Source organism: Mustela nigripes, chromosome 15 (assembly GCF_022355385.1).
Source record: "Mustela nigripes isolate SB6536 chromosome 15, MUSNIG.SB6536, whole genome shotgun sequence".
Taxonomy (NCBI): Eukaryota; Metazoa; Chordata; class Mammalia; order Carnivora; family Mustelidae; genus Mustela; species Mustela nigripes.
Genome location: NC_081571.1, coordinates 23,510,061 through 23,535,493, shown reverse-complemented (window position 1 = coordinate 23,535,493; position 25,433 = coordinate 23,510,061).

The window sequence follows — 25,433 nt, the reverse complement described above, 5'->3', positions numbered from 1 at the left end:
CATGCTAAAATTATACCTTGGATATATTGGAATAAATAAAATACGTTATTTAAAGTTAATTTCATCTGTTTCATCTTCTTGCTTTTTAAATGTGGCTACAAGGAAACTTAAAGTTACATATGTGGCTCATATATGTGGCTTATGTTCTATTTCTATTGGACAATGTTGAATTTAGAGCAAGAGCTTAGGAAGTTCAAGTCTTGGCCCTGCCATTTCCTGCTTCAAGGTCTTGGATAAATTATAAATTATTAAAGCTTTTAAGCTTTAATTTTCAATTCCAGGTTAAATGGAGATAATGATATCTGTTTCACTGGGCTTTTAGGCATATTATTTGAAATAATTCCTACAATACCTGGCACATAATAGGTACTTGGCAGATATTAGTTCTCTTCCTTGTGCATTTTAGTATCTGCTGGTAAATGGAGCCACTTGGTTTGTAAAGAATTGTTTAGGATCAGACTAAAGTAGCCTTTACTTTTCATTCGAAAGGTTAAAGTGGTTGGCAAATATGCCGCCATACAAGATCTGAAAACGGAAGACCCCATTTTTGTCTCGATGGAGAATGAGTCTGGGCTGAGCTTTGTGCTTGTTGGCAATTTGCTATCATTCAAGCTGGCTGTTCCCATTTTTCGATACACTTGCAGGCACTGGGTGATGTTCTGTTAAGCTGCTGAAATGTCTGAGATTCTATTTTAAAGCTCCCCAAATAAGTCTCTGATCTTGTTGAAAGGACGCACCTTCAGCTTCAAGTGCCCACAAGGAGAATATTCCTGCATATTTCTGCAGTATGCCTGCACACAATTAAGAAACAGGGCCAATCTCTTTACAACTCTACCTCTTCCTCCTCCTTCATTTTCAGCCTTTGAGGAACATAAATGTCCCGTATGGAGTTGATTTGACTTTTCGAGTGCCAGAGTATCATAATGCCTGGTTATAGGTTATCTTAAGGGGTGGTACTTTGTCAAGAATCAAACAGCCACCAAGTGCCTGTGAAAACGCTTCTGTATAGAAGGCTAGGTATGGAGCAGAACAGAGAATTCAGACACAGACCCATGCAAATACAGTCAACTGACCTTTGAAAAAGGAATAGGGCAATTTAGAAGATAAAGGATAGTCTTTTATCTTTTCAACAAATGGTGCTGGAATGATTGAAAGTTTTTAGGTAAAAAAGTGAATCAAGACACTGATCTTACATTTTTGAATAGTTGATTTTGAGCTGTGATTTTTTTTACTCGAAATTTTAATACTTTATATATAGTGTTGGAACATTTAAGAGAACGTAAGTTTCACCACATTTATTAATTTGTCAGATATATATAGAATTAAAGTTCATAGGAAAATGTGTTGATTAAATACAATTGAAGTACTTTTAAAAAGTTAATTGAATATATTAAATTTTTAAATTTGGTCTTAAATATTTGAATGTTAGAATCAATATTATTCAAAGTTCTTGAAAGTTATTGTTAAGGGCTGCAGGAGTAGCTCAGTGGGCTAAGTGTCTGACTCTTGATTTTGGCTCAGGTACATGATCTCAGGGCCTCAAGATTGAGCCCCAAGTGAAGCACTGCACTGCTTAAAATTCTCTCTCTCCCTCTCCCTCTGCCCCTCCTCTCCTGTTCTCTCTCTCTCTCTAAAAAAAAAAAAATAAATAAAAGAAAGTTGTTAAAATTTGCTAAAGTTAAAATTTAGCTAAAGTTACAAATATATATATTTGCCAAAGTTATAAATATATATATTAAGTAGAACTTCAAAGTTTAAGGAATAATGAGGCTTATGTATTCTTTGTCAAATGGATATCTGGTGCTCAGAACTGGATCAATTCATACCCTTAGTTCATGACACATTCCCATCATTGGTCCATGTGTTTATTGGTTGGTAACTTCAATAAATTTAATACATTTAATGTTAATTTTTAAAATAAATGTAAACCTCAGAATCATCTTCATTCCAAAATTTCTGTGAGCACATATTCATAGGATGGGCATGGGATGTGTAAAGTGTCTAAAACATGTTTTTTATGTATAAAATGACTATTCAGAACAAACAGCATTTTGGTCATCTGGGTGGCTCAGTGAGTTAAAGCCTCTGCCTTCGGCTCAGGCCATGATCTCAGGGTCCTGGGATCGAGCCCCGCATCGGGCTCTCTGCTCAGCAGGGAGCCTGATTCCTCCTCTCTCTCTGCCTGCCTCTCTACCAACTTGTGATCCCTGTGTGTCAAATGAATAAATAAAATCTTAAAAAAAAAAAAAAAGCAGCATTTAGCTTATTTAATAAAGCCAGGACATTTCAGCAATAAAAATAATATAGATAAAATGGGAAAATGCTTTCTGGATGTGGTTTCTATTGTACAAGGCCAAAGGATCGGAAATTTAAAATAAAGCATCCTGTACTTGGAATTAAATGGATAACTAAATTGAATGGGATGATTCCTGACACAGGAACCCTCAAAATATTATTGCTGGAGGCTATGGTGAGTTAGATTATTAAGAGAGTTTGGGCCATCTGAATGGAAACATTCTGTAGGCAATTACTGATGTATCACCAGCACTTTTTCAGAAATTGGGATTGAAGATGACAATGTGGGAAACACCAGTTCAGAGTCAAGAGCACTCTTATCTGCTCACACCCCTGATGAGGAAGCCTCCATTATGCTCAGACCTTCAGCTCTTGTTTCCAAACTGTATTTTCTCCCAGTTCTGGAGACTGAAGTCCAAGATCAAGGTGTCGGCAGGTTTGGTTTCTCCTGAGACCACTCTCCTTGGTTTATAGGTGGCCTCTCTTCTGCTGTTCCTCACATCGTTTTTCTCTAAGAATGTGTACTCCTGGTGTCTCTCCCTCTTCTTATAAGGACACAAGTCATTAGGGGCCCATCCTTAGGACCTCACTGAGCCTTATTTATCTCTTTAAATGCTATCCTACAATTCTAGTCACACTGAAAGTTTGGGCTTCAGCATGTGAATTTTGGGGGTGTATGGTTCCATCTATAATGAGTGGTAAGCTGAGATTTGTTTACTGTAGGCTTGAAATTTGTTTACTGTACTTAACTAATAGTTGTGGAATGAATGAGATTGTGACTAGGTAACTCATGTCTTAATGTGTTGCCATATTTTATTAATTCTCTTTTTTTTTTAAAGATTTTATTTATTTATTTGACAGACAGAAATCACAAGTAGGCAGAGAGACAGAGGGAAGCAGGCTCTGCTGAGCAAAGAGCCTGATATGGGGCTCGATCCCAGAACTCTGGGAGTCATAACCTGAGCCGAAGGCAGTGGCTTTACAATCAAACAAATTTCCATATTGCAAAGGTTGGAATGATGTCTGAATAACTTAATAAATGTGTTAAAATAATAAACCTATCTTTGACAAGGACTTAGAAAAGGTTAAGTGCAAGATCATAGTAGGGTTGGTTTCCTTTCTTTACCAAAGTGTTGTGCTTGAACAACACTGCAGTGAAAGTTTAAAGCTAAATACTGAAAAACACATAGTTGTGTCATTTTTTTGGGATGATATGTGTTAAGAGATCGAGGGCAAGCATCTTACTTCGTTTTTATAAAGTGAGAAACAGATTGAAGGGGGTTACATGCTTAAGATCTCACTGCATGTTAGCGCCAGAGCTGGGATTAGAACTCAGTCTCATATGACACCAGAGTACAAGTTTTTTTGATGCTTTTTTTTTTTTTTTAAAGAGAGAGAGAGCGCGAGAGAGCAAGTGCATACAGCCTCATGGGGGAGGAAGGAGCAGAGGAATAGGGGGAGCGAGAATCTTAATCAGGCTCCATGCTCAGCATGGAGCCCAACATGGGGCTTGATCTCATGACCCAGAGATCATGACCTGATGTCAGATGCTTAACCAGCTGAGCCACCCAGGTGCCCTTAATGTACTTCTTGTTTAGCACACTTAGCCAGTGCATGTCAAGGTCCAAGGAGAAAAGGCTTTTCATCCCAATGTATAAGCAATTAAATTCTCTCTTGAGGAAATTTTTCAGGTGGATTTGATAAATTTATTATTGAAGGGATCCAATAATAACATTGTATTTATGATATTTACCATACTTACAAATTTACAGTTTACAGATTAAATAAGCTTATTATTCACATTCAGAATATTATCCGCCAGTGCACCAGTATATCCTGAAAACCTTGAACCACACATACACTTAACTGATGTTACAAATCAAGCAGATTGCCCAAGTGAAAAGATTTAGGGATAAATTCAGCCAGCGGTGATAATGTTTAGATACAGTGACCTGAAAGAACTGCCATATTTCTTTTTTTTTTCTTTTTTTAAAGATTTTATTTATTTATTTGACAGAGAGAGATCACAGTAGACAGAGAGGCAGGCAGAGAGAGAGAGAGAGGGAAGCAGGCTCCCTGCTGAGCAGGGAGCCCGATGCGGGACTCGATCCCAGGACCCTGAGATCATGACCGGAGCCGAAGGCAGCGGCTTAACCCACTGAGCCACCCAGGTGTCCCAGAACTGCCATATTTCATAACTAAAAATAAAAGTTTGCATTACAATTAACACTTTCAGTGCATCCAGTCAACACTAGTTAATAATTTTCATTGTTCTTTAGTGAGGTAAGCATTATCGTCTTTATTTTGCATATATACCTGTAAGCCTGAAAGATTAATAGAGGACATCTTTTACCTTTCTCAGTACTATAGAGGGTGAGTATTCATGATATTTTGCTAAACTGAACAGGACATAATTTCTTTTTGCAGCTTTATTGAGGTGTAATTAACACACAATAAACTGCATAGTATTTGTAGTATACCATTTGGTAAGTTTTAACATATGTATATACCTGTTCAAACTATCACTACATTCAAGATAAGAAATCCACTACCTTCAAAAGTTTCTTGGGCCCTTTTGTAGTCTCTTGTTCATTCCTTTCATTCTCCAAGTAATCTCTGATCTTCTTTATATCACTACATATTAATTTGTGCTTTCTAGTATTTTATATAAACTGAAACATGCAGTATGTATTATTCTTTTTTAATTTGAGAGACAGAGAGAAAGAGGGAAAGCATGTATGAGTGGGGAGAGGGACAGATGGAGATGGAGAGAATCTTAAGCAGGCTCCACATGTAGTATGGAACCCAAAGCAGGGCTCTATCTCACAAACTTGAGATCATGACATGAGCCGAAATCAAGAGCCAGAAGCTTAATTGCCTGAGCCACCCAGTTGCTCCAGTATGTACTGCCTTTTAAATCTTTTTTTTTACTGAGAATAATTGTTTTGAGATTCATTGGTGTCACTGATGTATAAATTGTTCCTGTATATTGGTGAGTAGTATTCCATTGTATGGTTATACTATAATTTGTTTATCCATTTACTTGTTGATGGACATTTAGGCTGTTTTGCAGTTTTGGGCTATTACCAAACAAAGCAAAACAAAAACAAAAACACCAAAAACCAAAAAAAAAAAAAAAAACAAAACAAAAAACCCACCAAAAACCCCAAAACCAGCTATGGGGGCTACCTGGGTAGCTTAGTTGTTTGGGTGCCTACCTTCAGCTCAGGTCATGATCCTAGAGTCCTGGGATCCAGTCCCATGCTGGGCTCCCTGCTCACTGGGGAGCCTGCTTTTTCCTCTCCCTCTGCTGCTCCCCTTGCTCATGCTCATTCTCTCTCAAATAAATAAATAAAATACTTAAAAACTATGAACATTTCTATATTTGTGTACAAGTCTTCATGTGGGCATGTTTTTTTTTTTTTCCTTTTGGGAAAAATACCTATGAGTAGAATGGTTGGCTAATATGGTACATGCATGCTTAACTTTTTTTTTTTTTTTTAAAGATTTTATTTATTTATTTGACAGACAGAGATCACAAGTAGGCAGAGAAGCAGGCAGAGAGAGAGAGAGAGAAAGAGGGAAGCAGGCTTCCTGCGGAGCAGAGAGCCAGATGCGGGGCTCGATCCCAGGACCCTGAGATCATGACCCGAGCCGAAGGCAGCAGCCCAAACCACTGAGCCACCCAGGCGCCCCCATGCATGCTTAGCTTTTCAGAAATTGCCAAACTGTTTTCTGAAGTGAGTGTACCATTTTACATTTAAACCAATGGTATGTGAGAGTTCCAGTAGCTCCAATCTCTTGCCAACCCTAGGATTTTTTTTTTTTTTTTTTTTGCAGGGGTGGAGGGTTGGCAGCAAAGCAAGGTTTATTGAGTGATATCAAAGTGATGGTACAAAGCTTCCAAGGAGGGACGGAATCCCAGGGGGTTGCCCAACCCTGAGTAGTACTAGTCTTTTAAACGTTTGCCATTCTGATAGTTGTGGCACCTCATTGTGATTTTAACTTGCGTTTTGCCAAAGACTATTGCTGTTGAGAATATTAACATGTGCTTGTTTGCCAGCTATATATCTTCTCTGGTGAAGTTTCTGTTCAAATCTTATGCCCATTTTTAAATTGTGGTTATTGTTTTCTTATTACTGAATTACATCTGATACTGTATCCTGTATCAGATGTAATTTACAAATATTTGTTTCCAGTTTGGGGTCTTTTCATTTTCTTAGCAAGGCTTTTGAAATTTTTAGTTTGAATGAGTAATTTATAATTTTTTTAAAAGATTTTATTTATTTATTTGACAGAGAGAGATCACAAGCGCAGAGAGGCAGGTAGAGAGAGAGGAGGAAGGAGGCTCTCTGCTGAGCAGAGAGCCTGATGTGGGGCTCGATCCCAGGACCTGAGATTATGACCTGAGCCGAAGGCAGAGGCTTTAACACACTGAGCCACCCAAGCACCCCAATTTATAAATTTTTTATGATTGCACATTTGATGTTATATCTAAGACATTTTTGCCCAACTCTGTGTCACAAAGATTTTCTCCATTTTTTAAAAGATTTTATTTATTTTAGAGAGAGTGAGAAAGGAAGAGAGAGAGAGAGAGAGAGAGAGATAGAGAGAGCACATACATGAGTTGGGGGGTGGCAGGGGGAGAGGGAGAAGCAGATTCTCTCACTGAGCAAGGATACTGAGGCCCTGGGATCATGACCTGAACTAAAGGTAGATGCTTAATTGAGCCACCCAGGTACTCCTCCAATAATAGACTTTTTATAGCTTTAGGTTTTACATTTAGGTAAGTTTATGTTTCATTTTTAGTTAATTTTTGTAGATGATACAAAATATGGATAGAAGTTTATATTTTTGCATGTGAATAGTCGTTTTTCCAGCACCATTTGTCTATCGTTACTTGACTGACTCGCTTTTGCAGTTTTGTAAAAAATCAATTGTTCATATACATGTGGATCTGTTTCTGGGCTCTCTCTTCTGTTCCAGTGATTTTTCTTTGCATCTTTATGCCAATAAGTATAAGTCTTTATAATAAGTCTTGAAATCCGGGAATGTAAGTCCTTCAATGTTGTTCTTCTTTTTCAAAATTGCTTTAGTTATTCCAAACCCTGTTCATGTTCCGTATGAATTTTAGAATTTGATTTTCAACTTCTGCAGCAAAGCTTGCTTTTAGCTATTACAAAAAAATGGATTTTGATGGGGATTGCAGTGAATCTGCAGATCAATTAGGAGAGAATTGACATCTTATCAAAATTCCATCTTCTGAGATGTTCACAGATCCACTTTGTGACAGTCAAACCCTCCATGCTGCGGAATTTCCACTCTTCCCCCAACATATGGAATTTGATGTTCAAACGGAGTAAGATAGTGCCGATTCATAAAATAAATGTAATACCAATAAAGCTTAATTCTTTGTCTTTTAAAAAATGAAAGTAAATTGAAAATCCAGTTCTGAGATGTTCTTCCCATACCTCTATGGATCAATATTTTCTGCCCAACACCTCATGTTGGGGAATGATGTTCCCCACTTAGGAAAATACTGGTAAAATGTGTTTCTATTTCTGTATTACTTCAGAAGAATGCGATGTCTTGCACTCTGCTCATTACAGCGATCAGAATTGCAGTGTGTTCTGTGATGACCGCATATCGTGTCCAAGGTAGCAGCCATGGTATCTTACCTTTCACCCTCTGGGACTTGGGGGAGAGAAAAGATAATAGACAGCATTTGGCAGCTTAGCTTGGCATAGTGTTAGAAATAAGACACAGCTATTACTTCTTAGCCATATTGCTCTGATTGCTATTTGTTGATGAAAGCTGTGGGAAGAAATGGCAATGCATATAAACGGGAGAAATTTAGTCATAATTTATACTTTTTTAGAAAATGCCAGCAGCAAAAAAATCACTTCCAAAGTACTCAAACCACCTATGACTAATTCCAGGATGACCTGTGTTACCCTTGTGGAATGGTAATCAAGTGTGTTGAAGACATGCCCCTCTAATTTTGAGCATTTTTAAAGCAACATGATGCCATGATTCAGATTTTCCTAGTGCAGGTGTCCACAGTGTTTCCAAGTTTATGATATTTCGGAGCCTGTACATTTTTCCTTATAGGCATTGATGGTGCACACTAAATAAAATTAGCAAAGCGGAGACTTGGGTTGCTAAGCAATTCTTAAGAGTTATCACAAGCTGGATCCTGTTCGAGTTTGTCATGGCAGCTGTTCTAAACTTTCACATTCATTAACATCCAATAAATATTGACTACGGCCTCCTCTGGAGCAGTACTGTACTTTACCTCTATCCATATTTTCTTCATTCTTAGCAGATGAATAAAAATTTCAAATTTTCCACAAAACATCCTTTCTACTTCTAAATATGTCCATATCCTCACATTTTTACCTCTATCAGTCCAGTCTTTTAGGAAGAGGCATACTTTTTGATTTATCCTCACCCCCTGTCCTTTTCCTGCTGATCTTCGCATGTCACTAGGAACTTTGTTTGGGTATCTTGCTTCTCTTAGACCTTCAATCAATCCAGCTGGATCCATCTTTCTCGAATGCAAATCTGATGGTATCTCCCTGTCTGCCTCCCCATTTCCAAACATCTAACATTTGAAGGTCCACTTATTATCCTTAAGATATCCTAAGGAAGAACTCTTCAGTGTGACCTCCAAGGCCCTGCACAGTCTGGCTTCTGCTTGCCTCTTTATTCTTGCCTTTTACTTACTCTTCCTCTCTTTGTTTTACACATGCTGGATTTTTCAATCCCTCAAACACATCCTGGGCTTTCGTCTACCACAAAGCCTTGCATGGGCTCTTTTTTCTTGGCTTAAGTTCCACTCATCTTGGCCATTTTAGTTCAAGCATCATTTCTGTGGAGGAAACCTTCCCTCACAAGGTCTAATTCTTCTACTTCAGACTCCCATGGGCTGGCATGTGTCTTTTTCTTAGCCCCTTATCATAATTGCCATTTTATATTTAGTTTGTATGATTATTTGTTTAGTGTCTGTCTCCCTCACCAATCTACAAACTCTATAAAGGCAGACACCAGTCTTGCACTTACTATTCAATGACAGAGGCTGGCCCAGTGTCTGATACTTTAGAAATGCTCAGAAAGTATTTGTTGGATGGAGAAGCTGCAGTTTCTACTGCAGAGGTCACCAGTGACCTTCAAATTGTCACATTTCATACCTCCCTTTCTCTGATCTTATCCTCTTTGAACTCTGCCATCTTTGACTCTGCAAACTACCCCATCCTTGAAATCCCTTCTTTTTCTCTTTGTGACTGAACTCGCTTTAAAATTTTATTACTTTTTTCTCTTTCTTCATTGCCTTTTCTTTCTATTTATGGTGTCATTGTAGATAATATTTGTTGGATGAATGAATGAAATGTTAGTTTTTCTTAGCGTTCTGTCATTTTTTCTCTTTTTCTCCTGCTTTCTTTTCCTTGGTGATCTTATCCAGTACTTTGACTTCACCAACATCCATAAGCTGGTCCACACCTGTATTTTCAACTACTTATCCTCATGGAGTTGTCCCATAGGTGTCTTAAACTCAACCCAGTTCAAACCAAAGCAATTTTCTTCCCTAAGTGTTTTCCTGCTCCTGTATCCTGCTCTCAGTAAAATTTCCCCCTACCCAATTTGGAGACTCTAAGTCCAAGACCTAAGACCATCCTCAACTCCTTTCTTCTTTTTCCACTAATACCAAATTCTTTTGATGTGAGATGTCCTACCCAACTATACCCGTTTATATGTATTTAACTACTAGTGCCTAGTTCTGTAGTTTGCAAATTTTTTAAAAAAGAGTGCTTTTAAAAGATGAGCCTTACACAGAGAATTACTTTATAAGACAGAAGAAAGGGAGGTGCTCTATTTGAATGTGAGGGAAGAGATCTTGGAGCAAACCCGTTGCCTCTATGAGGTGAAGATTCTGTAGTTTGAGAGCCACTAGCCTATGTGATTGCAACAGTTTTTAAAAAAATGCTTAAAAATTGTTTTCATATGTAAAACAGAAATAATACTTAAGAGAATAAGAAAAGAAAGTTATGAAAATTAAATATGAGGCCCTTGGCATGTGGTACACACTCTGCAAATGATAGTTATGATCATTGTTTTTCATTATAATCTTTCTTCAAACTAACTTCTTAATAAGACCTTACAATTTTTCTTAGACCTATCCAATTAATCATGTAATCTGGGCACTTCTTAATATTTTCTCTCTTTTCTTTTTCATTCTCACTTTTTTGTCTGGAATTTCATGGCTTCATTGCCTTATGATCAAGCCATTTCCTAACTGGCCCTCATGTCTCCCATCTGTTCCCCTACTGCTCATTTGCACATTTTATTTCCAGGCCAAAAATACTTCTTGGCTCTGTACTAACCACAGGATAAATTTCAGACACCTTAGCATGGACATTACCATGTTCTGTGACTGGTCTTTACTTTACATTAGCATTTTCTCCTTTTACTCTTTTATACAAACCTTTTGTTGAAGGTAACGTAATCTAGGTTCTTCATTGCTCTGAAATATTCCTGCTGCGTCTGCGTGTGTGTGTGTGTTTGTGTGTTTCTCATTCATAACGGGAGAAGCACTCTGCTTCTTTAAGTCTTGAATATAATTTAAGGCCTATCATACCTACAGTCCAATCTGTCTCACCAGTTCCTAGAAGATTCATCTGGGTTCCCTTTTGCCTGTTGCCTGTCTGGGGCTTTCTTAGATATACCATGCACCCCCCTGCAGGTAGGAACCAGTTTATTAACTGGTACATTTATTTATTTAACAAGTATTTATGAAACATATACCTGGACTGGACACTGTAGTGGGTGCTAGGAATACAGCCCCTACCCTCAAGGAGATTATATCTAACAGGGATGGCAGAGAAAAAGACAATTATAACAAAATAAAGTAAGTGCTCTGATGGATGCAAGGGGTTGTGGGCATATATAGAAGACGACCTAGTATAGTGCAGGGGCATGGTGGGGTACACCAAAGATGTCTCCCCACTGGAGAAGACTGTTAGGCTGAGACATGAAGGGTGAATGGAGTTAAGCAATGAGGAGGAGGGACGATATTCCAGACAGAGAAAACATTGCTGTTGGCTGTCTTAGGGCAGGTCAGTTACTGGGAAGTAGAGAAGCAAGAAGCATTCCTGGCAGGGTTCATCTTTAGCTTAAAAAGAACCAGAGAAACTCTGGAAAGTCTGGTTCAGGATGTAATGCTTTCTCCATCTTTTCCTTGGCCCTTCTCTCCTTCCCTCCCTCCCTTCTTTCCACTACCCCCCTCCCCAGGTCAGTGCACATGTACCTCTTCTTTCAGTGTTGGTACTTTTTGGGATTAGTTCCTCACTTCTAAGCTTCAAGCCAATAATTTGATCTGAAGCAGATGACTTTCAGCAAACTACTGGGAGCCTACCCCTTCCGCACGTCCATGTGACAATCCAGAATGATTCAGAGCTACACAAACCTTGAAACCACCTAAGCCCCGCCCAGAGGTCTCATAACTCTTTTTAAAAAATCTTCCTCAAACAGAGGAATTTTGTAGGTCTGTTTGATCTTTTTATGTTGCTGTTTTCAGGATGTAACTTTTCTCTTTTTCTCTCAAGCCTGGCCTCTAGGCAGTTATCCAAGAGAGGAGAGATCTGGGGTCCTTGGCCAGTCCCAGGGCACACATCAAGACAGAGATGAAAATATAGGCAAATAGTCTGGGATGTCTTTATGAACTACTCAGATGACTTGGCTGAAATCTTCTTCTTACATCACAACTCAATGGTTTTAACGACACAGTTTGATAAAAACATTTTCTTTAGCAGTCATGTTACAGTCATTAAGATGTAACCGTAGGAGCTCTATACATGATTTAATTCCTCTTTGAACTAATTTCACCTAGTTTTATAGACATTTACTGGGTTCGTTTCCAGGTACAAAAGGAGTTTTAAAAATGACTGTCATATGGATTCTCTGTTTAGCAGAATTCTCTGCTAATGTTTGAGTGTCCTTACCATAAAGTTAGTACTAGACGCAAAGAAAAATAAAAATTAGTTTGAGACTAAGGCATTTTCCATCTTAAAATTGAGTAATAATACAGGTCTGCAGATTCTTTTTTTTTTTTTTAAAGATTTTTATTTATTTATTTGACAGAGAGAAATTACAAGTAGATGGAGAGGCAGGCAGAGAGAGAGAGAGGAGGAAGCAGGCTCCCTGCCAAGCAGAGAGCCCGATGCGGGACTTGATCCCAGGACCCTGAGATCATGCAGGTCTGCAGATTCTTATCTGTAACTTTAAATACCATATATATGTAAGAATTAAATGTTCTGCAGATATTAGGGCAATATTATGGTGGCTGTATTACATAGTATCCCAGGAAGGATTTGGGGCAGCATCCTCTAACCAAGTATAGTATTTTTGATGTGGAACATCTGAATATTCAACTACATGGGATAACCTGATGTTAGTTAAGCAAATGAGTTTTTGATGACAAACTAGGAAAAGACTTGGTTTTCAGAACATGTGGGATTTGGGAATTGCTAATAAGGAATTATGGACCTGGCCTCCCTTCTCTTCACTGAAAGAGTTATATCAAATGTGTTGTTAATCATAAAAATGTTATTTCAACATAAAATATTATTTTATAGCCTAGCTCAACAGCATTAGAATATCTTTGTCCTGTTTTGGGGCACATATATGCTTACAAAATCCTTTATGGTTATAAATAAAGTAATTCCTCTATCTGGAAGTTCTATATACTACTCTCTGATCTTACTGGTTATCTTACTATCAGCTTTGTTGAGCTGGTTGGCTTTCCAATATATTTATTTTCTTTGCTACAAATTTCTAGGGTTTCTTTTTCTAGATGATCTACTGAACAGAGACCCTTACATCTTTATCACCTGTTTTGAGAAACTTTTAAAAGTTAGTTGTTCAGCTGACTTTGTCAGTCTGATGGCAGTGAAATGGGAGAACCCTAGGCTGGCCTTACCCCATGAGTACAACTAGATAACTAAATACCCTAGAAACTGACCAGAACACTGGCAGAACGAACTCCACAACTAAAGATAGAGAAGATGCCACATCTAAGAAGGTAGGAGGTGTGGAGTTGTAGTTTAGAGGGGAAATGGCTCATGGCCACTGTGGTGGGAAGGGGGCCATCGTCACAGAGACAGACTAGCACACGGGTGCATATGGAGAAAACAAATTCCCATAGCATTTGGCTTGGAAAGTGAGAGGGGCGGAACTGTAACTTTAAGTAGGACTTAAAACCTGGAGTTTTAACGATCAGGAGACTTGGCTGGGATAGAGCCTTGAGGGCGTCACGTTGTTCTTGAAGAGAAGGCAGGCAAACAACTCATGGACGCACGGCATGGAAACAGCAATCTGAAGAGCACTAGGGGCACATAATGGGGAGGTTATTCACTCATCTTATAGCATGTCCTAGAGAGACAGTGTCCACAGAGAGACCCCTCTGGGTACAAAGGAGCCAGCTGGCACCATTTCCCTTCCCCACCCCTCAGTATAAGTATAGAGCCACCTGCAGGAACCAATGTAGCACCAACACTGGCTGCCTAACTTGTTTATACCAAGCCCCCCAAACTCCCATGCTTCAGTGGAACTGCCCTTCCCAGTCTCTCTTGCCTCAGTCCCAGTGCAGCAGGCTGCCTACCCCGGTAGATGGGCCCAAACTGAATCACATCTCCTGACTGGGGAGTTTTGCAGAGCATCAGTTCTGGCAATGGTGGTGACAGGTCTCATTTCACAAGCAGACTAGAGAACACCTGGTTAAAATGCACCACATTCAGGCCAGGGACAAAGCATTCCCATAACAGGCAAGGAGAACCTCTACAGATGATTGGCCTGAAGGATAAAGTGGGGAAGCCAAAATAGCCGAGCACATGCAGCACATTGGAGACACTCCCAGAAATATCAGGCCCTGGTGATGAGGGGACAATACATGGCAGGGCACTACAGGGTGTCTTCTTCATAAAGCCATGACCCTCAAGAACAGGAGACATAACTGACTCTCCTAACACACAGAAACAGGCACAGAGACTTAGACAAAATAGTAAGACAGAGCAATTTATCCCAAATGAAACAAGACAAGGCCATGGCCAGAGATCTAAGTGGAACAGATATAAATAACATACCTGATAGAGTATTTACAGCAATGATTGTAAGGATACTCACTGGACTTGAGAAAAGAGTGGAAGACATGAGTGAGACCCTTAATACAGAAATAAGAAATAGCATCAGAAGTAAAGGGCTCAAGAAACAAAAGGAGAAACATGCTTCATGGAATGAATAACAGGCTGGAAAAAGCAGAGAGGAATGACCTGGAAGACAGAGTATACAAAGTAATAACCCTGAAAAAAAAAAAGAGAGGAAAATAATTATGCAAAATAAGAATAGGTTTAGGGAACTCAGTGACTCCATCAAACATAATAACGTTTGTATTATAGAAAAGGGGGAAGAAAATTTACTTGAAGAAATAATATCTGAAAACTTCCATAATCTGGGGAAGGAAACAGATATCCCAATCCAGGAGGCACAGAGAACCCCCAACAAAATCCATAAAAGCAGATCCACACCAAGATATATTGTAAGCAAATTTGCAAATTACAATGGTAAAGAAAAATTTTAAGAGCAGCAAGACAAAAGAAGACAGTAACTTACAAGGGAACCCCCAAAAGGCTAGCAAGGGGCTTTTCAGCAGAAATATCCCAAGTCAGAGAGAGTGGCATAATATACTCAAAGTGCTGAAAGGAAAAAAAGATCTGCAATCAATACTTTATACAGCAAGGCTTATCATTCAGAATAGAAGAAGAGAAAGAGTTTCCTAGACAAAACAAAACAAAACAAAACAAAACTAACGGGAATTCATGACCCCTAAAGTAGCCCACCCTGCAAGAAATTTCAAAGGGGACTCCGAGTAGAAAGGAGCAGCCAAAAGTGACAGTATAAAAACAAAAGCAGTAAAATGAATATTTCTTTAGAACTTAGTCAAAGGGCTCACAAAATAAAAGGACATAGAATATGATAACTTACACCTAAAACATGGGGAGGAGAAGAATAAAGAATGGGTTCAAACTTAAATGACCATCAATGTAATTATAGACTGCTATATGCAGAAGATGTTACATATAAACCTAATGGTAATCACAAATCAAAAACCACCAATAAGTATGCAAAGAATGAAGAAAAAGAAATCCAAATATATTGCTAAAGAAATTCAGCAAACCATGAAAAAAAGGACAAGAGAGGTTTCAGAGAAAATCTCCAGAAACAACCACAAAACAAATGATAAAATGGCAATAAATGCTTTTTATCAATAATTATTGAATGTAACTGGACTAAGTGCTCCAATTAAAAGACATAGGGTGATAGAATGGATAAAAGAAAGCAAGACCCATTTATCTGCTCCCAAAACTCATTTTAGGCCTAGACACTTGCAGATGGAAAGCAAGGGGGTATAGAAATATCTATGATAAATGAATGATAAAGAAAATGTATGTACTGCTGGAATAGCAATACTGACATTGAACAAAACAGGCTTTATAACGATGACTGTAGCAAGAGGCACAAAAGGACACTATATAATAATAAAGGGGACAATCCAACAAGAAGAAAACAATTGTAAATATTTATGCACTCAAGATGGGAGCACCCAAGTACAACAGTTATAAAAATAAAGGTATTAGTTAGTTGATAATAATACAATAATAGTAGGGGACTTTAACACTACATACTTTAATGGACAGATCTTCTAAAGAGAAATCAACAAAGAAACAGTGATTTTGAATGACACATTGGAACAGATGAATTTGACAGATATATTCAGAACAGTCCATCTTAAAACAGCAAAATACACATTGTTTCAAGTGCACAGAGAACATTCTCCACAATAGATCACATACTAGGTCATAAGTCTCAACAAATTTAAAAAGATTGAAATCATACCATGGATCTTTTCTAACCACAATGCTAAGAAACTAGAAATCAACCACAGGAAAAGATCTAGAAAGAGCAAAAATAACATGCTACTAAATAATGAATGGATCAACCAGGAAATAAAAGAAGAAATAAAGTACACGGAAACAGATGAAAATGAAAATACAACGGTCCAAAACTTCTGGGATGCAACAAAAGCAGTTCTAAGAGGAAAGTTTATAGCCTCATAAAGCAAGAAAAGTCCCAAATAAACCACCTAACCTTACACCTAAAGGAGATAGAAAAAGAACAACAAACAAAGCCTAAAACCAGCAAAAGGAAGGAAACAGTAAAGATTAGAGTAGAAATAACTGATATAGAAATTAAAAAAACAATAGAACAGACTGATGAAACTGGAAGTTGCTTTATTGAAAAAATCAACAAAATTAACAAACCTCTAGCCAGACCATAAAAATAAAGAGCTAGAGAGAGAGGGTTCAAATAAACAAAATCAGAAACAAGAGAAGAGAAATAACAACCAATGTCACAGAAATACAAACAATAATAAAAGAATATTATGAAAAACTATATGCCAACAAATTGGACAACATAGAAGAAAAGGATAAATTCCTAGAAACTTATAAACTACCAAAACTTAAACAGGAAGAAATAGAAAATTTAAAAAAGACTGAAAACAGGCAGAGAAATTGAACCAATAATCAAAAAACTTCCAATAAACAAAAGTCCAGGACCAGACAGCTTCACAGGCAAATTCTACCAAACATAAAAAAGAGTTAATATCTATTCTTCTTAACTATTCAAAAATATAAAAGAAGTAAAACTTCCAAATTTATTCTATGAGGCCAGCATTACCCTGATGACAAAACAAGATAAGAACACCACTAAAAAAGATAACTATAGGTCAATATCCCTGATGAACATAGATGCAAAAATCCTCAACAAAATATTAGTAAACCAAATCCAAAAATACATTAAAAAATTATTCACCACAATTAGGTGTAATTTATTCCTGGATTGCAAGGCTGGTTCAATATTCACAAATCAATCAACATGATACATCACATCAATAAGAGGAAGAATAAGAACCATATTTCAATAGATGCAGAAAAAAACATGTGAAAAAGTACAACAACCATTTATGATAAAAAACCTTCAATAAAGTAGGTTTAGAGGGAACATAGCTTAATATATTGAACATAGCTCAATATAATAAAGGTCACCTACGAAAAACCCATAGCTAACATCATTCTTAATGAGGAAAAAACTGGGAGCTTTTCTTCTAAGGTCAGGAAGAAGACAAGGATGTCTACTCTCACCACTTTTATTCAGCACAGTACTGGAAGTCCTAGCCACATCAGTCAGACAAGAAAAAGGTTTAAAAGGCATTCAAATTTGTAAGGAGGAAGTAAAACTATCACTTTTTGTAGATATCATAATACTCTGTGTGGGAAACCCTAAAGACCACCAAAAAACCTGCTAGAATTGATAAACAACTTCAGTATAAGTCACAAGATACAAAAATCAGTGTACAGAAATCTATTACATTTCTATACATCAGTAATGAACCAGCAGAAAAAAATATTAAGAAAACAGTCCCATTTATAATAGTACCCCAAGTAATAAGATAGTTAGGAATAAACCTGACCAAAGTGGTGAAATACCTGTAGTCTGAAAACTATAAAACACCAATGAAAGAAGTTGAAAATGACACAAAGAAATGGAAAGATGTTCCATGCTTATGGGTTGGAAGAATATATACTGTTAAAATGTCTGTTCTGACCTAAGCAATGTACACATTTAATGCAATCCCTATCAAAATACCAATAGCATTTCTCACAGAACTAGAACAAACAACCCTAAAATTTGTTTGAAACCATAAAAGACCTCAAATAGCCAAAGCAATCTTGGAAAGGAAAAGCAAAGCTGGAGGCATCACAAATCTGGACTTCGAATTATATTACAAAGCCATAGTAATCAAAATAGTATAATACTGGCACAAAAATAGGCACATATAGGAATCCCAGAAATAAACCTGCAACTGTGATAACTAATCTTTGACAAAGCAGGAAAGAATACCCATTGGAAAAAGAATGGTCTTTTCAGCAAATGGTGTTGGAAAATCTGGCCAGCTACATGCAAAAGAATGAAACTGGACGCCTTCTTACACCATAAACAAAAATAAATTCAAAATGGTGTAAGAAACTAAATGTGCGACCTGAAGCCATAAAAATCCTAGATGAGAACACGGGCAGCAACTTCTTTGATATCAGCCATAGTGAATTTTTTCTAGATCTGTCTTCTGAGGCAAGGGAAACAAAAGCAAAAATAAACTATGGGGACTGCATCAAATGAAAAGCTTCTGCACAATGAAGGAAACAATAAAAAAACTAAAAGGCAACCTACTGGATGAGTGAAGGTATTTGCAAATGACATATCTGATAAATATATAAGGAATTTACAAAACTCAACACCCCAAAATAAATAATCTAATTAAAAATGACCAGAAGACATGAACAGACATTTCTCTGAAGATACCCAAATGGTCAACAGACACATGGAAAGAAACTCAACATCACTTACCATCAGGAAAATTCAAATAAAAAATACAATGAGATATCACTTCACACCAGTCATAATGGCTAAAGTCAACAACACAAGAAACAACAGATGTTGTGAGGATGTGGAGAAAAGGGAGTATTCACGCACTGCTGCTGGGATTGCAAACTAGCGCAGCCACTGTGGAGAATGTGGTAGAACAGACTGATGTGGAGAATAGTATGGAGGTTCCTCAAAAAGTTAAGCATAAAACTACCTTATGATCCAGCAATTGCTCTACTGGGTATTTATCCAAAGAATACAAGATCTCTAATTCAAAGGGCTACATGCACCCCTATGTTTATAGCAACCTTATGTACAGTAGCCAAGATATGGAAGCAGCAGCCCAAGTGTCCTTTGACTGCTGAATGGATAAAGATGTCACACACACACACACACACACACACACACACACACACACACGGGAATATTATACAGCCATAAAAAATGAAATCTTGCCATTTGCAACAACATGGCCAGAGCTAGAGAGTATAATGCTAAGCAAAACGAATCAGTCAGCAGCAGAAAAATCCCGTATGATTTTACTCATGTGTGGAATTTGAGAAACAAAGCAAATGAGCAAAGGAAAAAAAAGAGAGAGACAAACTAAGAGACAGCTTCTTTTTTTTTTTTTTCTTTTAGATTTTATTTATTTATTTGACAGAGAGAGACACAGTGAGAGAGGGAGCGCAAGCAGGAGAAGTGGGAGAGGGAGAAGCAGGCTTCCCGCCAAGTGGGCAGCCCGATGCAGGGCTCAATCCCAGGACCCTGGGATCATGACCTGAGCCTAAGGCAGCAGCTTGAGGACTGAACTACACAGGCACTCCCAAGAACGAGACTCTTAGCTATAGAGAACAAACTGATGGTTACCAGAGGGGAGGGGGTGGAGGGATGTGAGAAATAGGTGATGGGGATTAAGGAGTGCATTTGTCACGATGAATAGTGGGTGATGAATAGAATTGTTAAATTACTATATCCTAACACCTGAAAAAATTATAACACTGTATGTTAACCAACTGAAATGAAAACAAAAACTTTAAAAAGGGTAAAGAAGTTAGAATACTCAGAACTCTGGTATTTTCACTTTATTTCTAGCCAGGGTAATGGGTGTGCACAATTCATTTAATTTCTGTGAGCTTTGATTCCCTAACTTCAAAATGGGGACAATTGTAAGTGTCTTTTCTATTTCTCAGCCAAGATGAAATAAGAAAATTCTGGTGCAAGCAAGAAGATCCCCTGGAAATTCACATTCAAGAAAAAGGTATTATCTAAATTCAAGGCACTGAGGGAGTATCTATTGATAAATGTTGGGTTAAATGATGTTATTTTTACTCAGATCTGGATATGGACCATTTATCATCTGCTGTATCAGGAACTGTGGAGGCATCCTTGATTAATCCTAACAACTGTCCTTTGAGGTGGCTGCCATCATTCTCTATTGGAGAGATGACAGAGACTTGGTCAAGGTCACGTTGCTATCTAATGCCTGAACCAGATTGAAAACCAGATTTGTTTAATGGTTAAGTCAGCACTCCTTTTAGTTGCAAAGACTATTTTGCAACGGTGAATGTTTTGTGTTTGTTGTTTTCTGTTTTGCTCATTAAGAACAAGATGGGATTCATAAAAATTTAGAGAATTTACTTCTCATGAATGTAAATTCCAGACAGTATCAATAAATCACACACTTTGGAAGCTTAGGAATATTAGCCATGATCTGATACTTTGGAAAATCTTCATTAATTCCTCTTGGTGGTAGAATTTATTCTTATCATGAAATTCTTAGAAACAAGAAAAAGTGTTTTGCTTTAAAAAATGTTTACCAATCTAGTCTTCTCTGATAAGTCTCATAGACAGTAAACAACATCATTTTTCCTTAATATCCTTTTGGCTTAATTGCTTGCCCTGGATGAATTGTTGAATTGAGAAGCCCTGGCAAGCCTTCTAAAGCATTCTTCTTTCTTATTGCCAATACATGGTCCAATCCTCTATGCTCTTATAGTCATGAGTGACTGTATTCACTGGGTCCCCGCCTGTACTCTCTCAGCTGTGTGAAAGCCTGGGCAGGAGGCTGGATTGAGGGTGGGAGGCTGACTAGTCAGCACTGTGAAGTCTCTTTATTTTAGTCTCTGACAGTCTCTCATGTAAGACGATCAGAGCAGGTCTTGCTGGCTGTGAGAAACAGCACAAGAGATGCTGGGAAGGCCGCAAGGATCTTACCTGACTCCTTGTTTTGCCAACTGGAGTTTTGTTCTGGACAGTAAGACTTTTTATGGATTCAGACACCTGTGGGTTGTGTCCAGCCAAGTATTAATTAAGACCTAAGTTTTGGTGGTTCTAATTAGGTAAAATATCTAGAAGGAGTCTTTTGGTGAAAAGGACTTTAAGTGGGAATGAATTTGAAAAGAGAAAAGTTGGATTCCATCTTTCATAGGGTCTCCTTCTAGGGATGGCTGTAGGGGGACAGGGAGATAGGATATGAGACGCCTAAGAGTATTACTGGCAAATGTCTCATTGTCTGAGAGTCTCCCATGACCTCAGATTTTCTTGTTTTTCCCCCTCCTTCTTCTTAATAATGAGCTAAAGTTGACTGAACACTTCCTAGGTGTCCAGGCATGCTGTACCCTGGATCACACTCTAGTTATCCAACATGTAGGTAACCCTTGCTCTCCTGAAATTCTTAGTCTGGTGGAGGATGTTAATCACAAAACTGCATGCAACGTTACAAAATTGTAACTGAAGAACAGGTTTCTGGTGCCCTTAGAGAAGACTTTTTTTTTGTTTGAATTCACCAGTGGTGGTGCTGCTATACCCCATGTCTTGTGAGCCTTAGGTATTTTCATTAGGTATTAAAAGGAATATCCTACTAAGAAAAAGATTAATAATATAGTTTGTTAATGGATTGAGCCAATTTTTAAACATATACATATATGAAATAAAATATATACATCTTTGTACATAGATGGTAATACACACAAATTTTATATATATGTATAAAATTTGTTTTGTTTCCTTAGCCAACATATAAAAGCAATGTGAAGTTATCACAGAGAATTTGTAAAATCATGAAAAGTTTAAGGGAAAAATTTTAAAATTCCCCAGATATAATCAATGTAAATGTTTTCATATAGATCTTTCCAGTCTTTTTCTAAGCATACTATATTTAAAAATATAATTTGGATCATACAGCAAAAGCAATTTTCATTTTGTTTTTAAATTTTTCATTGTATTATAAGCATTTATCATGTTGTTAAGGTAATATTAAATGGAAACTTTATTTACTATATTATATTCTGTATTTGTATTATAATTTATTTAATTATTCCTTTATTGAACAGTAATGATAATATCCTGTTTTGCTGCATAAATAACACTGTAAAGTAAAAGTTTCTACAATTTATGACAATTTTCTTAGGCTAGATTTTGAGAAGGAAAAATATAGTCAAAGGGATAAATGAAATTTTAAGGCTTGTGATATGTACTGCAAAATTCCTTTCCATGTAGAAAATATAAATCTAGTTCCTGTAAGCAAAGTATGAGAGTGATTATTTTACTGGTTACTCTTATCATCACTGAATGCAGTCCTTGTTAATTAAATAGTTTAATAATATTATCTTTTAATTTGCTATTTTGGTCTATTAATGGGATTAAGATTTTTAATCTTAATCTGCCTTCTTTAATGTATCTCAGTGTATTTTTTTTTGCTCATTTATTTATTGTAGTTTTTAGTGCTTTTCTTATTGTTTGGAATGAATTTTTTTATTTTTTAAGGATACCAATCTTTTGTCCTATGCACAATTTCCAAATCTTTTCACAAACAACAGAAGTTTCTTATTTTTATGTATATATTTTTTCCTCCTTGATTTCTATTACTTTTTTGCTCAGAAAGTCTTTCCCTATTTTATTAGTCAGATAACATTTTGTCTATGTGGCTTAGATCTGGATGAGTTTTTATTGTGGTGCTCACAGGATATGTTAGCAAACTAGTACAGGGCCTAATTTGGCATTTCTGGATGTGCTGTGTGAGTATTTCATGTTTGCCTAATAGTTTGATTTCAGCAGACATTGGCCATTGGGGCAAGTATTCTTTATTTTTTTAAAAGATTTTATTTATTTATCAGAGGGAGAGAGGGGCAGAGAGCGAGCACAGGCAGACAGAATGGCAGGCAGAGGAAGAGGGAGGAGCAGGCTCCCCGCCGAGCAAGGAGCCGTCGGATGCGGGACTCGATCCCAGGACGCCAGGATCATGACCTGAGCTGAAGACCTGAGCTGAAGGCAGCTGCTTAACCAACTGAGCCACCCAGGCGTCCCGGGGCAAGTATTCTTTAAACCAGGTTTTGAAAGAGAAGGAAGTCTTACTTGGTCAATAAAAGGGAGAAAGATATTCCAGGAAAGGGAACCAGCATGTGAGAGGTAAGAAACAAAAACCATGATTTACAAGGAATGCCTTCCCCTGGAGCAACACGTGCTCATTGGGGAGAATTACACGCAGTCAGATCATAAACAGTCTTTCAGGCCATGCAGAGAACTTTAAACTTACATTATAGAATATTTGATGGGGACCTGGGTGGCTCAGTGGGTTAAAGCCTCTGCCTTCGGCTCAGGTCATGATCCCAGGGTTCTGGGATCGAGTCCCACATCAGGCTCTCTGCACAGGGAGCCTGCTTCCTCTCTCTCTCTCTCTCTGCCTGCTTGTGATCTCTGTCAAATAAATAAATAAAATCTTAAAAAAAAAAAAGAATATTTGAAATCAACCCTTGGGAAATTTAGGTAAATTATTCTAATTTAAATAGCAGAGAACAGGCCTGAAGATGATGAGATTTGAATTGGGGCAATCCGTTAGGAAAGAAAATGTTACTTTTCTCGACAATGTTTCAGCAATGTGGAAAGTAGTATGATATAGGCTAGAAAGAAACAGATTGAAGAACTTTTAGATGAAAGAATTTGTCCCTTTAGACTTTCATCAACTTTAAATATAGACAAAGAAGGCAGCACAGCATAGAAGAAAAAAGTCCCAGATCAGGAACTAGGGGTCCCCAACAGCTAATTGATCTTTACCAGTCACTTCTCCTCTGATGACTTCTACTTCTTTATCATTGTAAGAACTTTCTAGACTAGGTAATTTTTATTCTCTTACAGCTTTAAAAATTCTCTGTTCTCATAGTTTTAGGTAACAGCTTGGTGTTTTGAAACTGCAAAGTAGCTTGAGAAATCTTGTGAAAATAGGAACTTGTACTTTTCTAGGATTTTTACTTCCTCTTTTTATAAAATTTGTGCTAGAGAGGACTCTAAGAAATGTAAGGTTGTGCCCCAACCTGCTGCAGGGTGAGCTTATCAGAGGAGGTTCCTGATGTCTAGAGGTGACACAGTTCATTCAAGGGGAATTGACAGCAGAAGCACAAAACTTGCCTTTAATTTTCCTATCTGTCCTGGCACTGTCATTACATCCTGTTGTCTTGCGATGAAAAACCGGAATAGAAGACATGCTCAGAAATGACACTCATGTAGTAAACTAAGTGCGACTCAGAAACCGTGGCTCAAATTCATTGGCAACTTAGGTAAAATTGGGGTTTTGGTTCATTCACTGTGGCTAATTACTGACTCAAACAGTTGAATTTACTGTCATTTTAGTCTATAGCGGGGAGCAGAAAAACTGAAGGTTAAAAAAAAAGAATTGTCTTGCTTTTCAGGAGTTCCTTGCTTTTTTGTATTTAGTTTGCTATTTTCTGTCATTTTGTCTTGAGGCATTAGAATTGGGGCTACATCCTGCTGTCTGCTTTGTAATCTTATCTAAGGAATCTATAAGTAGCTTAGCTTTGTCAGGGGAAGATTGTGCTAAAATGACCTCTTCAGGAAGCACCAGAATTCCACTCCTCAAGCCATTAGCTGTGCCTTGCTTACATGAAACTTATCATGCTAACCTCAGAAAATTTCCATCTTATCATGGGCTGCATCGTAAATAATGGAAAAAACTGTCTGAAATGGTGAATGTTTTCTTAGATTATTTGGAAATTTCCTGCTTTGTTTGCTTGACAGAAGAACTTTGACCTCTGGGATGACACCATGAAGACGAGGTATGACTTCTCCTGCTCAGCCAAGGAGAGCCTGTAGTTAATCCACAGATGTTTTCTATTATTTGTGTCATGAAATCTCTGAATGTAGTCACCAAGTGCATGGGAAATGAACTCACTTTAGGGAAAGAGCTTAGTAGAGAGAACTCATTCCTCAAGTGGAAAACTTTTAAAGGGTTTTTATTTATCTGCCTATAATCTTAGGAAGAAGTTTTAAATTAAATGTTCTTGAAAATTTATTAGTGTCTTTTAAAAGCAATCTTAGGGAAGGCTTAGGTTATTATCTGATTCTTTATGTACTTAAAATTCACCTATAGGTGAATTTATTTTTTTTTATTTTTTTATTTATTATTTTTTTTAATAGGCGAATTTAAAGACAAAGTTTATATCACTTATTACAAGTTGCTGACGACTTAAAGATGAAATTTTTCTCTGTCCTCTGGCTTTTTGTTCTAGAACTCTTTGTACACATTAACAACATTTACACATTATGGAATCACTGTCTCCTGCTTTGTTTCATAGTCTAAAATAGAAGGA